We start from the raw sequence: 15,158 nt of genomic DNA on the forward strand, positions 1-15,158 counted from the left end.
ATCACCATACAATATTACACTTAATAAAAGCACATTGAAACTGCAGATAGGCCTCAAACTGTTTTATTGGTTTTGTGGGATGGGAGGGAGAAAGAGAGCAAGAGAAAATTGCATTAATAAATATTCATAGTAAAGTGTTACTTGGTTAAATAAGTTATATATATATATATATATATATATATATATATATATATATATATATATATATATATACTGAGATCAGTTTTATCCAGCTGTTTGATTTTGTTTGGAGCAGCTCACAGTCAGCTCCTTTAGTGTGCAGTCTAGTTCATGTTTCCTTTAGTGTACAGTCTAGTTCAAGTCTCCTTTAGTGTGCAGTCTAGTTCAAGTCTCCTTTAGTGTGCAGTCTAGTTCAAGTCTCCTTTAGTGTGCAGTCTAGTTCAAGTCTCCTTTAGTGTGCAGTCTAGTTCAAGTCTCCTTTAGTGTGCAGTCTAGTTCAAGTCTCCTTTAGTGTGCAGTCTAGTTCAAGTCTCCTTTAGTGAACAGTCTAGTTCAAGACTCCTTTTGTACAGGGCCCTGACTGAGTCTGTTTCCACCTGAAACATAATTCCACCACAAACATGATCATTACAAGTTTTCTGGAGGCTCATCAAAATCACAAAAAGTTCCTTGACTTCCTACAAACACAGGACTGACTATAATTTATGTCAAGGGTTTTAAATCCTTACACATTTGTTCTGAAGCCCATTGAGGTAGAGGCCTCAGTTTCTGGGGCAGGTTGTGAAAAATCCTACAATAAAAGAGATGTGTAAGGGCCAGTCCCTTTTTTATGCCACACATTCAAATGTTTGCCATAATAAAAAGCCCAGTGCATTCACATCAGCAACTGTCTCAGAACACACAGACAGAGAGTCTTCATTTCCTCCACCCTAATAAATAAAAATAGGCCAATGTAAAGCATAACTGTTGTAAAGCAGGTTATGTTTGGTGTTCTGTCTGCTGCATACTGACCTCTGTGTGGGAGACTGTGTGTATGTGTGCTGGCTTAAACAGAGACACTGTATTTCCCTCTGCAGAACATACAGTCAGCCATATTTAAAACTTAAAAAAGTAGTAATGTATTGCACACGTACCCAGTGTTACTTGCTTAGAGGAGCCAGCACCAGGGTCAGATTGTACAGCACCTGTAATCCCATCCATAATCGGCCGTCCCTTATTGCCTACTCAGAGCCAACTCCTCCGCCAGTGTATTCTGGTTTTCTGAATTTAACTCTTTATTTCTGTTTGCTGCAAACAAGTGTTTGTGATAAAATGTTCACAAAAGTAATAAAAGGTTGTGGTAAATACTCACCACTTTGAATTATTATTTTTATATTTTGTCTTTATCTGCTGCCAAGAACATTTGGAGTTGGGGTTGCATCTAAAAATCAATGAATATTAATCTTTCTTAGTACATACATGCACATTTTTATATATTATAAAAATAGGCTATAGGCTATATTACACATAGGCTACACATAGCCTACATATATACATAATTTTACATAAATATAGAACGTATTTGTTTAACTTACACATTAACAATCAGCAATCTTTCTCCAACAGTCTTCTCTTGCTTTGGCAGCAGAGACCGTGTTGTTTCGAGCTTGAAATACATATTTAAATTTATCGTAATTCTGAATGATTATCTCTTGCTCCTCCGCAGAGAAATATATCGCTCTCGCTCTACCCGCGATTGGTTGTTCAGTATCGACGTCACTCTTTTATGTGCACGCGCGCGTGGAGTAATCATAGCTTGAGGATCAAAGCCTGAGTTGACAGAGAAAGTTGATGAGCTGCATCATGGTACCAATAAAGCCTGATTGCATCGGTTTGGTTTTGTCAACTCAAAACTAATCCTGTAACCCCGAGTTTGTTCAGCTACCTTCATGGTACAGGCCCCAGGTGTGTCTTGTTAGCTTGTTACCCTCTGTGTATATCTACACCTGTGTTCATTATCGGTTATTGTCCTTCCATGGATGTATGTTTGGAAGTCTCTCAGTTTTGTTCTCCTTGTGTTTAGTTTAGATTCTAAGTTCTTTTTGTTTTGTATTTTGTTATTGTTTATTAGTAAATCTCCACTTATATCCTCTCCTCGTTTTCTGAGTTCACCTCCTCTTTACATTTCAATCTTCATGTTTCACTCTGAATGCTTCTTCGATCTTCATGGCTTCACTCTCCTCTTTAATAATCGCCATCTTTATAATAGTGTCACGTGGATCTCAGTTGCTTTACCAGGAGTTCTTCTGTGTTTGGACACTCTGTCATGTTTTAAAATGAGAATAATTAACAGAAAGAAAAATAAATCCAATCTATAGGTGCATCTCAAGGTAAGGGATCAGAGTGATAGTCTGAGGGATGGATCTACAGTATGAAATGCCACTCTATACTATATGGAACTATACTCTCATTCCTGCGTAATAATCAAGAAACTTTGCTGCCGTACCATGAGTCCAGCAAGCGTAATGATATGACGCAGCGCCTGAAAATAGTCCCCAGCTCGGTAACTTCCAACGTGACCGGGACTAAGTTTGTGTGTATCATTACGCCTGCTGGACTCATGGTACGGCAGCAAAGTTTCTTGATTATTACGCAGGAATGAGAGTATAGTTCCTAGCCATATCAGCCTAGAAAATCGCAACTTTACATTTTCCGTCGGTCTTAGAACACGATGTAACTACAGAAGATTCAAGTTTTAAATAGGAAAAATATCTAACCCCTAACCCTAACCCTAACCCCACCCAAACTCTTTGGTCATTTTTTTGAGAAAGATGTTAATGGTCTTGTCCGATTCAATGATCTATGCTAAGATATGCTAAAAGTGGTACCGCCAGACCCGGAGATCGGCGGAATGGATTCGAAAACGGAAAAACTGTTTAACTCTGGGGCAGTTGTAAAATGAACCTATTTCCAAAAAAAGTGGAGTATCCCTTTAAAGGCACACTATGCAGTTTCCGTTTTTTCAGGTGCTCAAATTTTCCCATCAAGTTTGTTTTAAAAATCACAACTTATGAGTAGGAAGTGGCGTATGCAATGGTTGTAGATGAAGCAGCTGATATTCTAACAACTCTGAGATAAAACAACAAGATTGAGTCAAATCATCATCAGTTCAATCCAGATAACTCAAAAATATATAAGGTATGAAAGAAGGAAAACTGTGACCTGAACTCTGAAATCAGTCCAGATGAATCACATCATTACTGTAAATGTCCAGAATTGTTGGAGTTTCTTTGTTCAGTGGTTCATGCTGGTTGTCCTGATCTGAAGTGCAGTGAGTTTGCTTCTTTCTTCTCTGAGAAAATCAATAATATCAGAAAGGTGATCAGCACATCCTTGAGTTGCTCTGGGGTCAGTCAGATCAAACCACCTGAGAAAGTAGTTACTATGTCTGATTTCAAAGAAATTGATGGCAAAATTTTGGAAGAAACCGTACAGCACCTTAAAACATCAACATGCGCTCTTGACACACTTCCCACATCATTTTTCAAAAGTGTGTTAAACAGTTTAGAAGCAGATCTCCTAGAAGTGGTAAATGCCTCACTTCTCTCTGGGAGTTTTCCAAACTCCCTTAAAACTGCTGTTGTCAAACCCCTCCTGAAAAAGAACAATCTGGATAAGACCATATTAAGCAACTATAGGCCAATCTCAAATCTTCCTTTCATAGGCAAGATCATTGAAAAAGTTGTCTTCAATCAGCTGAACAAATTCTTATGCTCAAATGGATACTTTGACAATTTTCAATCTGGTTTCCGACCGCACCACAGCACAGAGACAGCGCTCATAAAGATAATAAACGATATTCGCTTAAATACTGATTCAGGCAAATTATCAGTGTTGGTACTACTCGACCTCAGTGCTGCATTTGACACTGTCGATCATAACATACTTCTGGACTGGCTGGAAAACTGGGTGGGGCTTTCTGGGATAGTCCTACAATGGTTCAGGTCATACTTAGATGGGAGAGGTTATTATGTGAGTATAGGAGACCATAAGTCTGAGTGGACATCCATGACATGCGGAGTCCCTCAAGGCTCAATTCTTGCGCCACTCCTGTTCAACCTGTATATGCTCCCAATGAGCCAAATAATGAGAAAGAACCAAATTGTTGACCACAGCTATGCAGACGACACACAGCTCTACTTAGCCCTATCGCCTAACGATTACAGCCCCATTGACTCCCTGTGCCAATGCATTGACGAAGTCAACAGTTGGATGTGTCAAAACTTTCTTCAGTTAAACAAAGACAAAACTGAAGTCATTGCGTTTGGAAACAAAGATGAAGTTCTCAAGGTGAACGCATACCTTCACTCTAGGGGTCAAACAACTAAACATCAAGTCAGGAATCTTGGTGTGACACTAGAGTCAGACCTTAGTTTCAGTAGTCATGTCAAAGCAATAACTAAATCAGCATACTATCATCTGAAAAATATTGCAAGAGTTAGATGCTTTGTTTCCAGACAAGACTTAGAGAAACTTGTGCATGCTTTCATCACCAGCAGGGTGGATTACTGTAATGGACTCCTCACTGGCCTTCCCAAAAAGACCATAAGACAGTTGCAGCTCATACAGAACGCTGCCGCCAGGATTCTGAGCAGAACCAGACAATATGAACATATCACACCAGTACTCAGGTCATTACACTGGCTCCCAGTTAGATTTAGGATTGATTTTAAAGTATTATTACTGGTATATAAATCACTCAATGGCCTAGGACCTCAATATATTGCAGATATGCTCACTGAATATAAACCCAACAGATCACTCAGATCACTAGGATCATATCAGCTAGAAATACCAAGGGTTCACTCTAAGCATGGCGAGTCCGCTTTCAGCTATTATGCCAGCCGCAGCTGGAACCAGCTTCCAGAGGAGATCAGATGTGCTCCTACAGTAGTCACATTCAAATCCAGACTCAAAACACATCTGTTTAGCTATGCATTTAATGAATGAGCACTGTGCCAATGTTCGTCCGACTGTTTGTACTGTACTGTATTTTATTTTTTATTCTTCTTAACTGTTTTAATTATTCTTATTTCTTGTTATTATTTTAATTTCTTCTATGTAAAGCACTTTGAATTGCCATCGTGTATGAAATGTACTATATAAATAAACTTGCCTTGCCTTGCCTTGCCTTGATCTAGAAAGTAGCCTGATATGATAAAACCATGTTTTTGTGAGCCAGTCCCACTCGATTATGACCTCAGTCAGTATTTCTACATGTTAAAGAAACCTACTCACCTGAAAAACTTAATTTAATTTCTGTTCTTTATCTTCTGTATTTGTCCTGTTGGGTGTAATTTGGTGCTTTGTTTTTATTTTCAATAACAAAAATGAAATATCCAAAATATATTGTGATAAATTGTTTTTATTTATCATTACTTAAATTAAATTGCCTTATATCTTGAAATAAGATTTGTCACACATAATATGGAATTAAGTAATATACTGCTTTTAAAGTGTATTTTTAACTTTAAACCACATTTGTAGCTATTTGCATATTAAAGGGATAGTTCACCCAAAAATGAGAATCCTTTTTGTGCGCAAAAAACAAACAAAAATAACAACTTTATTCAACTAGTCATTTACTAGTACTAGTTTACTAGTTATGTAGTAGTTGTTACATGTCACACATTAAATTATAAAAAATATTTCAGTCAACATTATTTTGTGTAACATTTAAAACCCAAATCACCTTCTTAATGGTGAAAAAACATTCATTTCTATCACTTAATTATACAAGAGTATTTAACAAAAATATGGAGGCTACAATAACTATAATGCAGATGGTCATGAAAATACTTTTTATAAACAAAATATGATCATAATACATATTAACATACCTGAACATAAATATTCAGTGAATAAATCCATGAATGAGGCAGTTGTTTTTCCACATTAAGACCCATAACAAACTGTTTGAATGTCTATAAGCGACACAAATCAAAGACACAAATCTAACACTAAATAAACGTCTATTGTATCTTTCACATCTTCTGTCAAGCTCAGTTGTAAATGAAGCATCAGAAGTTGATCAAAGAAGAGTGTTTCTTCTCCTGAACTCATGAACCTGAAACTCGTGTGAGATAGATTGAATAATTCTATCAGGATTATCAGTAATGTTCTTTTTTAAAGTGCTGTAAATGTTCAAAACTGAGTTATACTGACTGAGTTTGGTCTTTTTATTATTCAGCATGTGACACACAAGCCATGATACAGTTGTGCTCAAAAGTTTGCACACCCTGGCAGAAATTGTGAAATTTTGGCATTGATTTTGGATAGATATTTAAGGATAGTGATCATATGAAGCCATTTATTATCACATAGTTATTTGGCTCCTTTTTAAATCATAATGATAACAGAAATCACCCAAATGTCCCTGATCATAATGATAACAGTAATCACTCAAATGTAACAGAAATCACCTAAATGTCCCTGATCATAATAAAAACCGAAATCACCCAAATGTCCCTGATCATAATGATATCAGAAATCACCCAAATGTCCCTGATCAGAAGTTTACTTCAAGAAGTCGAGTTGCCAGAAAGAATCCTTCACTGCTGCAATGCCACAAAAACACCTTAACACTCTTCACAGCTTCTGGCACACTGGAATTAGGAGTGACGAGTGAAGTCTTCAGGTCACAGTTAATGGTTACATAAAATGTAGGCTAATATACTGCAGGCCAGTTACTAAGCTCACATTCATCTTACCAGGTAAAAGTGTATCTGTTATTATTATTTAATTATATTTATTAATTATATTACATTATTTATTTTTAATTTCGTGATTTTAAATTCTGCTTTAAAACAGTTTTCCTTTTTTTTTTTTTGTAATGTTCTTCTTATAATCATAAAATGTACTACAGCTGCCAAACAAAACCAGAGAGAAATGTATCCATGAATCTTTAAAACAATCTAATTAAATCTTGGGCACAAAACATTCATTCAGCCAGTAAGAAAAAAAAAGAAACCTGTTGGATATATTCTGTATCTAGGCTAAATGATAGAAGACCTAAAAATGTGTTCAATTATATAATATCAATTGTTTGTTAATATATATATATATATATATATATATATATATATATATATATATATATCACAACGTTAACAAACATTTCATATACATTATTATTGAACATGTTTGCAGGTCAATATTGTCTCATTTATCATTGTAGCCTTATGTAAGTTGAATTTCTGTATACTGTATATTTATTTTTGGACTGATAGTGGTTAATAAAGTCAAATAATGATATGCGAGAGAGTCAGTGATGATATCATTGTGTTCCTGTCGGTCAGTGTTAGAGGAATGGTGTAATAATTGGTCTGCCTCGTTGCTTCTGCTGCTGTTTGCGTTGGTGTGCGTCTGAAAAGCTTTGTATATCTTTCTGTTTTGAATCATTATTTACTATCATTCCTTATTGTTTATACTGTTAAATATAACTTACTCAACATTACACATTAACCTGACATTGCTAACTTCAAACTAAATCGTTATTGCTAGCACAACACCCTAGTAATTCGATAGCCTGTTAGCGTGCCATCCACACGCTCTTTATTTATTTATTTTTCTCGCGCCTTTTACAGGTCCATCAAACAACTTAGGTGAGTAGGATCAGTCAACAAACACGGTAAGTCATGTCGCTTATTGTTACTTGCACCTCATGCAACATGTGATAAATGCAGGGAGATAGTAAAGCTGACGGGGAAGATTTCAGAACTAGAGATACGCATCCAAACTTTAATTGAGGATAGTAAGAATGCAAGTGCTTTAGATACTGCTTTGGATGCGACTAGCTTAGTGAACTCTTTACATTGTTCGGTTTCGGCCACAGAGCCCATGCAGCAGGGAAACTGGGTGACGGTGAGACGCTCTAGTCGCGGGACAAAATGCCGCTCTTCCGTTTCCGATAACAACATTAAACAGGTTCTCCCCACTCAGTGAAACACCCACTGAGAATCCTGTTGAATGTGCCCTAGTTATTGGCGATTCTATTAAATGGAACGTGAAAATAGAGACACCAGCCACCATAGTCACATGTTTGCTGGGAGCCAGAGCGCCTGACATCAAAGCAAATTTAAAAGTGCTGGCAAATGCTAATCGTAAATTCTCTAAGATTATTATTCACATCGGGACAAATGATGTTCGACTCCGCCAGTCGGAGATCACCAAAATTAATATTAAAGAGGTGTGTGAACTTGCAAGTACGATGTCAGGCACTGTAATTTGCTCTGGCCCCCTTCCTGTTCGCAGGAGTGATGAGATAGTCAGTAGATTGTGTTCACTCAATGGCTGTCCGCAAAATAATATAGAATTCATAGACAATTGGAAAAGTTTTTGAGGCAGACCTGACCTGTTGAAAAGAGATGGTATTCATCCCTCCTGGGATGGTGCTGCTCTTCTCTCTAGTAATTTGGCTCATAGTCTTAGAGGTAAAACATGACAATCTGGGGCTCAGGTCAGGAAGCAGACAGACTGGCTAAACTGACTAAACTGACTATAATCTAGATGTGCTTTGTTTGACAGAAACCTGGCTAAAACCAAACGATTACATTACTTTAAATGAGTCCACCCCGCTAGATTACTGTTATAAACATGAACCTCGTCTGAAAGGCAAAGGGGGAGGTGTTGCTGTAATTTATAGTAATATTTTCTAAATCACTAAGAAATCTAGTTTTAAATATAATTGTTTTGAAGTGTTGGTGCTTAATGTAGAAATATATAGTGTAAATACATCAACAGGCCACCAGGGCACCATAAAGATTTTATCAAAGAATTTGCTGACTTTCTATCAGAGTAAGTATTGGCTGTAGATAAAGTACTAATTGTTGGTGTTTTTAATATACATATAAATAATGAAAAAGATGCATTGGGTTTGGCATTTAAAGACATTCTGAACTCTATTGGAGTTAGACAACATGTGTCAGGACCTACTCATTGTCGTAATCATACTCTAGATCTAATATTATCACATGGAATAGATGTTGATGCCATTGAAATTCTGCAGCAGAGCGATAACATCTCAGATTATTATCTAATCTCATGTAAATTACATTTAGCCAAGGCTGCAAAGCCGACTCCGTGTTATAAATATGTTAGACCTATCACTTCTGCCACTAAAGATTGCTTTATTAATAATCTTCCTAATTAGTTTCATCATATCAGCATCCCGCATAGCTTTGAAGAACTCGATATTGCAACAGAAACTTTTAACTCTCACTTTTCCAGCACTTTAGACACAGTTGTTCCGTTGCGCTTAAAGAAGATTAAAGAAAATAGTCCAATGCCGTGGTACAACGAGCACACTCAGGCTCTTAAGAGAGCAGCCAGAAAAATGGAGCGCAACTGGAAGAAAACAAAACAAGAGGTATTTCGCGTTTCATGGAAAGAGAGTTCGATTGCTTACAGAGAGGCCTTAAAAGCTGCTAGATCTGCTTATTTTTCAACCCTATTAGAAGAAAATAAATAAAACCCTAGGTATTTATTTGAAACAGTGGCTAAACTAACGAAAAATAAAGCTTCAAGCCCAGAAGTTTCTAAGCAACAAAGCAGTAATGACTTTATGAACTTCTTCACTTATAAGATTGATAATATCAGGGACAAAATTATAACTATGCAATCGTCTACTACAGTATCGCATCAGGGAGTGCATTTTAGTCTCCCTAAGGAAAAATTTGATTCATTTATTGCTATAGGAGAGGAAGAATTTTGCAAACTTGTTAATTAATCTAAATCAACAACATGAATGTTAGACCCTATTCCGACTAAGCTACTGAAAAAGATGCTCCCAGAAGTCATAGATCCTCTTCTTAATATCATCAATTTATCTTTGTCTCTAGGATACGTACCAAAAGCCTTTAAGCTGGCTATGATTAAACCGCTTGTTAAAAAAACGCAACTTGATCCTACAGAATTAGTCAATTACAGGCCGATCTCGAATCTACCCTTTCTGTCAAAGATACTAGAAAAGGCAGTATCCTCACAACTATGTTTCTTTTTAGAAAGAAATGATAAATGTGAGGATTTTCAGTCAGGATTTAGACCGTACCATAGTACTGAGACAGCTCTCATTAGAGTCACAAATGATTTGCTCTTATCATCCGATCATGGTTGTATCTCTCTATTGGTGTTACTCGATCTTAGTGCTACATTTGACACTATTGACCACAACATTCTTTTAAATAGACTTGAAAATTATGTTGGCATTAGTGGAATTTCATTAGCATGGTTTAAATCATACTTATCTGACCGTTATCAGTTTGTAGCAGTAAATGAAGAGATGTCTTGTCGATCACAAGTTCAGTATGGCGTACCACAAGGCTCAGTACTAGGACCACTGCTGTTCACTCTGTACATGCTACCCTTAGGAGATATCATTAGGAAACATGGCATTAGCTTTCACTGTTATGCCGACGATATTCAGCTCTATATTTCTTCAAAACCTAACGAAAACTACCAATTCACAAAATTAACGGAATGCATAGCTGATATAAAAAACTGGATGACTAGTAATTTCCTACTACTGAAAAAACAGAGATTCTAATTATTGGACAAAAACCTTCCTCACGTAATAACCTAGAATACTATTTAACACTTGATGACTGCTCTGTTAAGTCGGTTAGGAACCTGGGTGTGCTCTTTGATATCAATCTTTCATTTGAAAGTCACGTGTCTAGTATCTGTAAAACCACATTTTTCCATCTTAAAAATATATCTAAATTACGCCATATGCTCTCATTGACAAATGCGGAACAATTAGTTCATGCTAGAGTCCTGCACGGGTTTTTGACCCGCAAATTTTGCTCAAATGGTTGAGAAATATCCAACTGTGTCGGATACGGCTGCGGGTCGGGTCGGACAAGGGGGAAACACGGGTCTAAACACGGGTTTAAAACAATCACATGTAAACGTAAAAATATATGCATATTTTTAGGAACACATCTACAAAAATATGCCTGTATTAAAATCCACATCAGTTTTTTTGTGCCCACGCGCCACGCCCTCCCAGGAATCTATAACGTATAGGCTACTTTCACTTGTAAAAATTCCTCATAACGGCGCGCGCGATCTGCTTGCAGTCGTCGAGATGGATGCTGAGGAGTTGAAGAAAAGAATAGCTAGTGGAGATTGTAAAGTTGTTGACAATACGTCATCAAAAATCAAGTCCAGTGTGTGGGAGAAATTTGGAGTTATCTGAAGAAAATATTGTGAAAGGCTTTGCTGCATGCATTTTCGTGTTGGATAGCCGCAAATGTGGAACTTCATCACTGAGGAAGCACGTAGATAACTGTGGTAACAAACCAAGCAGTTCTATCGAACAGTATTTTTCAAATTTAACACTGTTAAGTATGTGTGGTGTGCAGGGCGTGTTTAAACCCAAAATTGTCAGATGTAGGCTAGATCAATTGCGTGGCAGATATAGTGTTGTAGCCGCGTCTATTCGATTGGTAAAATGTTATAAGGCTACTCAGTTTTGTGGTAACGTTTGCCATGTTCTTCATGTACCGGCCTTTTGACAGCTTCGGCTGAAGTTGTCCTTGTGTTAAAGGGATAGTTCACCCAAAAATGAAAATTCTGTCAGTAATTACTCACCCTCATGTTGTCCCAACCCCGTAAGACCTTCGTTCATCTTCGGAACACAAATTAAGATATTTTTGATTAAATCTGAGCGCTGTCTCACTCCTCCATAGGCTTCTAAGGGACTGAAACTTGCTGGCCCAGAAAAATTATTAAAGAGATCGTTAATATAGTCCAAGTGACTACAGTGGCTTAATCTTAAGTTTATCAAGCGACGAGAATACTTTTTGTGCGCTAAAAAAAAAAATAACGACTTTATTCCACTTTTCATTTCCTTCTCTCTGGGCCTCGAGTCTAACAAAATCGGACCCATGCAGGACTCTGGGTCATGCGTTCATGACCTCAAGGCTAGATTATTGTAATGCTCTATTGGGTGGTTGCCCTGCACGCTTAATAAGCAAACTACAGCTAGTTGTCACATTTTCATGGACTTTTAGTTTGTTTTCTTCTGTTCTGTTTTCATTAGATCATCATCTTCATTAGTTTAGTTCATTCACCTGTTTAGCTAATCATCTTCCTCATCATTGTCATTATCATTACCGTCATCACCTGTGTTCACTCATCAGTATCATCATCACCTGTTGTCATGTCATCATCTGTCTAATCATCTTGTGTATTTAAGTTCCTTCTGTTCAGTATTCAGTTGTCGGTTATTGTTGAGTGTTAGTGTATGTTTGTGCACACGCTCACTGTTTCGAGTTTTGCCTTTGTAAATAAACTATAGAGTATTTTTGTATATCGTGGATCATCATCTTTCTTTCACCACCTGTCTGACGTTACAGAATAACCGACCAAATTGAGTCAGCATGGGAATCTTTCACACCCCGGTAAACCCAGCCCACTCGCTTTTAACCTGTTTCCAAGATGAACAATCTTTTGAGGATTATGTCGCTGACTTTCTGGAGCTTGCTGATGGGATAAGCAGATGATGCATTAAAATGATGTAAAAGATCAACCCAATCTTTTGGCTGGGTTTAGACAATCATTTGCACCAGCAAGCCCCAGCTACAGCTTTTCCCGGAACCTTCGCCCATTACCTGAATCACGTGCTGTGGTTGAGTGGTTCAGCCTTCACCGTAGGTGAAGCTCATGACATCTCCACTCAACCACAGCCACCAGCCATCTTCACTTCGTCACCAGTATTCATCCAGAACCCACTCAAGCCTAATCAACCACAGCCACCAGTCATCTTCACTTCCTCACCCATCCTCATCCAGAACGATATCGAGCCTTCAAGTGTCTGCCCAGCTGAACCAGAGTCTACAAGCGTCTGTCCAGTCGAACCAGAACCTGCAAGCGTCTGCCCAGTCGAGCCAGAGCCAGCAAGGGTCTGCCCAGTTGATACTGCTCACAGCGACTGCCCAGCCGAGACTGCTCACAGCGACTACCCAGCCGAGACTGCTCACAGCGACTGCCCCGCTGAGACTGCTCACAGCGACAGCACAAAGCCTTCATCGCTGGTCCTGCCCAGCACAAAGCCCTCATCGCTGGTCCCGTCCAGCTCAAAGTCCTCATCGCTGGTCCAGTCCATCTCAAAGCCCTCATCGCTGGTCCCGTCCAGCACAAAGCCCTCATCGCTGGTCCTGTCCAGCTCAGAGCCCTCTTTGCCGCTGGTCCCGTCCAGCTCAGAGCCCTCTTCGCCGCTGGTTCCGTCCAGCTCAAAGCCCTCTTCGCCACTGGTCCCGTCCAGCTCAGAGCCCTCTTCGCCACTGGTTCCGTCCAGCTCAAAGCCCTCTTCACCGCTGGTTCCGCCCAGCTCAACGCCCTCTTCGCCGCTGGTTCCGCCCAGCTCAAAGCCCTCTTCACCGCTGGTCCCGTCCAGCACAGAGCCTTCACCGCGGGTCCCGTCCAGCACAGAGCCTTCACCGCTGGTTCCGTCCAGCACAGAGCCTTCACCGCGGGTCCCATCCAGCACAGAGTCCTCTTCGCTTCTGGTCCCATCCAGCTCAACGCCCTCTTCATCGCTGGTCTTGTCCAGCTCAGAGCCCTCTCGCCGTTGGTCCTGCCCAGCTTAAAGTCCTCTTCGCCGCTGGTCCTGTCCAGTCCAGAGCCGCCTTCCCCGCTGGTCCAGGACTCTATACCGGGTAGCCTCCCCAAGAAATTTTTTTTGGGGGGGGGGGTCTCCTGTCCCGCCATGGCCTCCGGACCAGCCCGATCCCCCAGGACCGCCATAGGGGTGGTCTCCTGTTCCGCCCTGGACGCCCGAGGGTCCATCATCTCCGCCTTGGACGCCCGAGGGTCCTTCAGCTCCGCCCTGGACGCCCGAGGGTCCATCATCTCCGCCTTGGACGCCCGACGGTCCTTCAGCTCCGCCCTGGACGCCCGAGGGTCCTTCAGCTACACGCCTAGTGGGAGGGGGGAGTTATGTCACGTTTTCATGGACTTTTAGTTTGTTTGCTTCTGTTCTGTTTTCATTAGATCATCATCTTCATTAGTTCCGTTCATTCACCTGTTTAGCTAATCATCTTCCTCATCATTGTCATTATCATTATCGTCATCACCTGTGTTCACTCATCAGTATCACCATCACCTGTTGTCATGTCATCATCTGTCTAATCATCTTGTGTATTTAAGTTCCTTCTGTTCAGTATTCAGTTGTCGGTTATTGTTGAGTGTTAGTGTATGTTTGTGCACACGCTCACTGTTTCGAGTTTTGCCTTTGTAAATAAACTAGAGTATTTTTGTATATCGTGGATCATCATCTTTCTTTCACCACCCGTCTGACGTTACACTAGTTCAAAACGCAGCAGCTCGAGTTCTTACCAGAACCAGGAAATATGACCATATTAGCCCAGTTCTGTCAACACTGCATTGGCTCCCTATTAAAAATCATATACTGTACATTTTTAAATATTGCTGATTACTTACAAATCACTAAGTGGTTTAGCTCTGCAGTACTTGAGCGAGCTCTTAACGCATTATAGTCCTTCACGTCTATTGCGATCTCAAAATTCTGGCCAGTTGATAATACCTAGAATATCAAAATCAACTGCTGGGGGTAGATCCTTTTCCTATTTAGCACCAAAACTTTGGAACAGTCTTCCTACCATTGTCCAGGAAGCAGACACACTCTGTCAGTTCAAAGCTAGACTAAAAACACATCTCTTTGACCTAGCTTTCACATAAGACATTATAGACTTCTATTATTCAATGTTAGGCTGCATAGATCAGGTCAGCCGTAACCGGGAACACTTCCCATAAATCCTGATGTACTCGTTACATCATAAGAAGAATGGCATCTATGCTAATTTTAGTCTTTTTGTTTATCCTGAGGTTTTCCCGCAGCCTGCCGGATCCAGGCTGTATCCAGATCTGATGAAGGACCTGCGCCTGGACCCGATGTCATAGCAGGGTGCTAAAGTGTCAACTAGTTTCTCCGTATGGAGGATCCCTTTTCCACTCTACAGATAAAGCGTTGTCGGGAAAATTTGGTTTGCATATCTACCCTGAAGTGATACAATTCTGTATCAAAATGTTAAGGCCAGACTAGCAGTTTTTTAAGGCTTGGTTTGTAGGGAATTACAAACCTGCGCACATATATTAAAACACGCATACCAATAGACTGAACTCGTAATACGCAT

The sequence above is a fragment of the Scardinius erythrophthalmus genome, assembly GCF_964197995.2.
Source record: "Scardinius erythrophthalmus genome assembly, chromosome: 4".
NCBI classification, from domain to species: Eukaryota; Metazoa; Chordata; class Actinopteri; order Cypriniformes; family Leuciscidae; genus Scardinius; species Scardinius erythrophthalmus.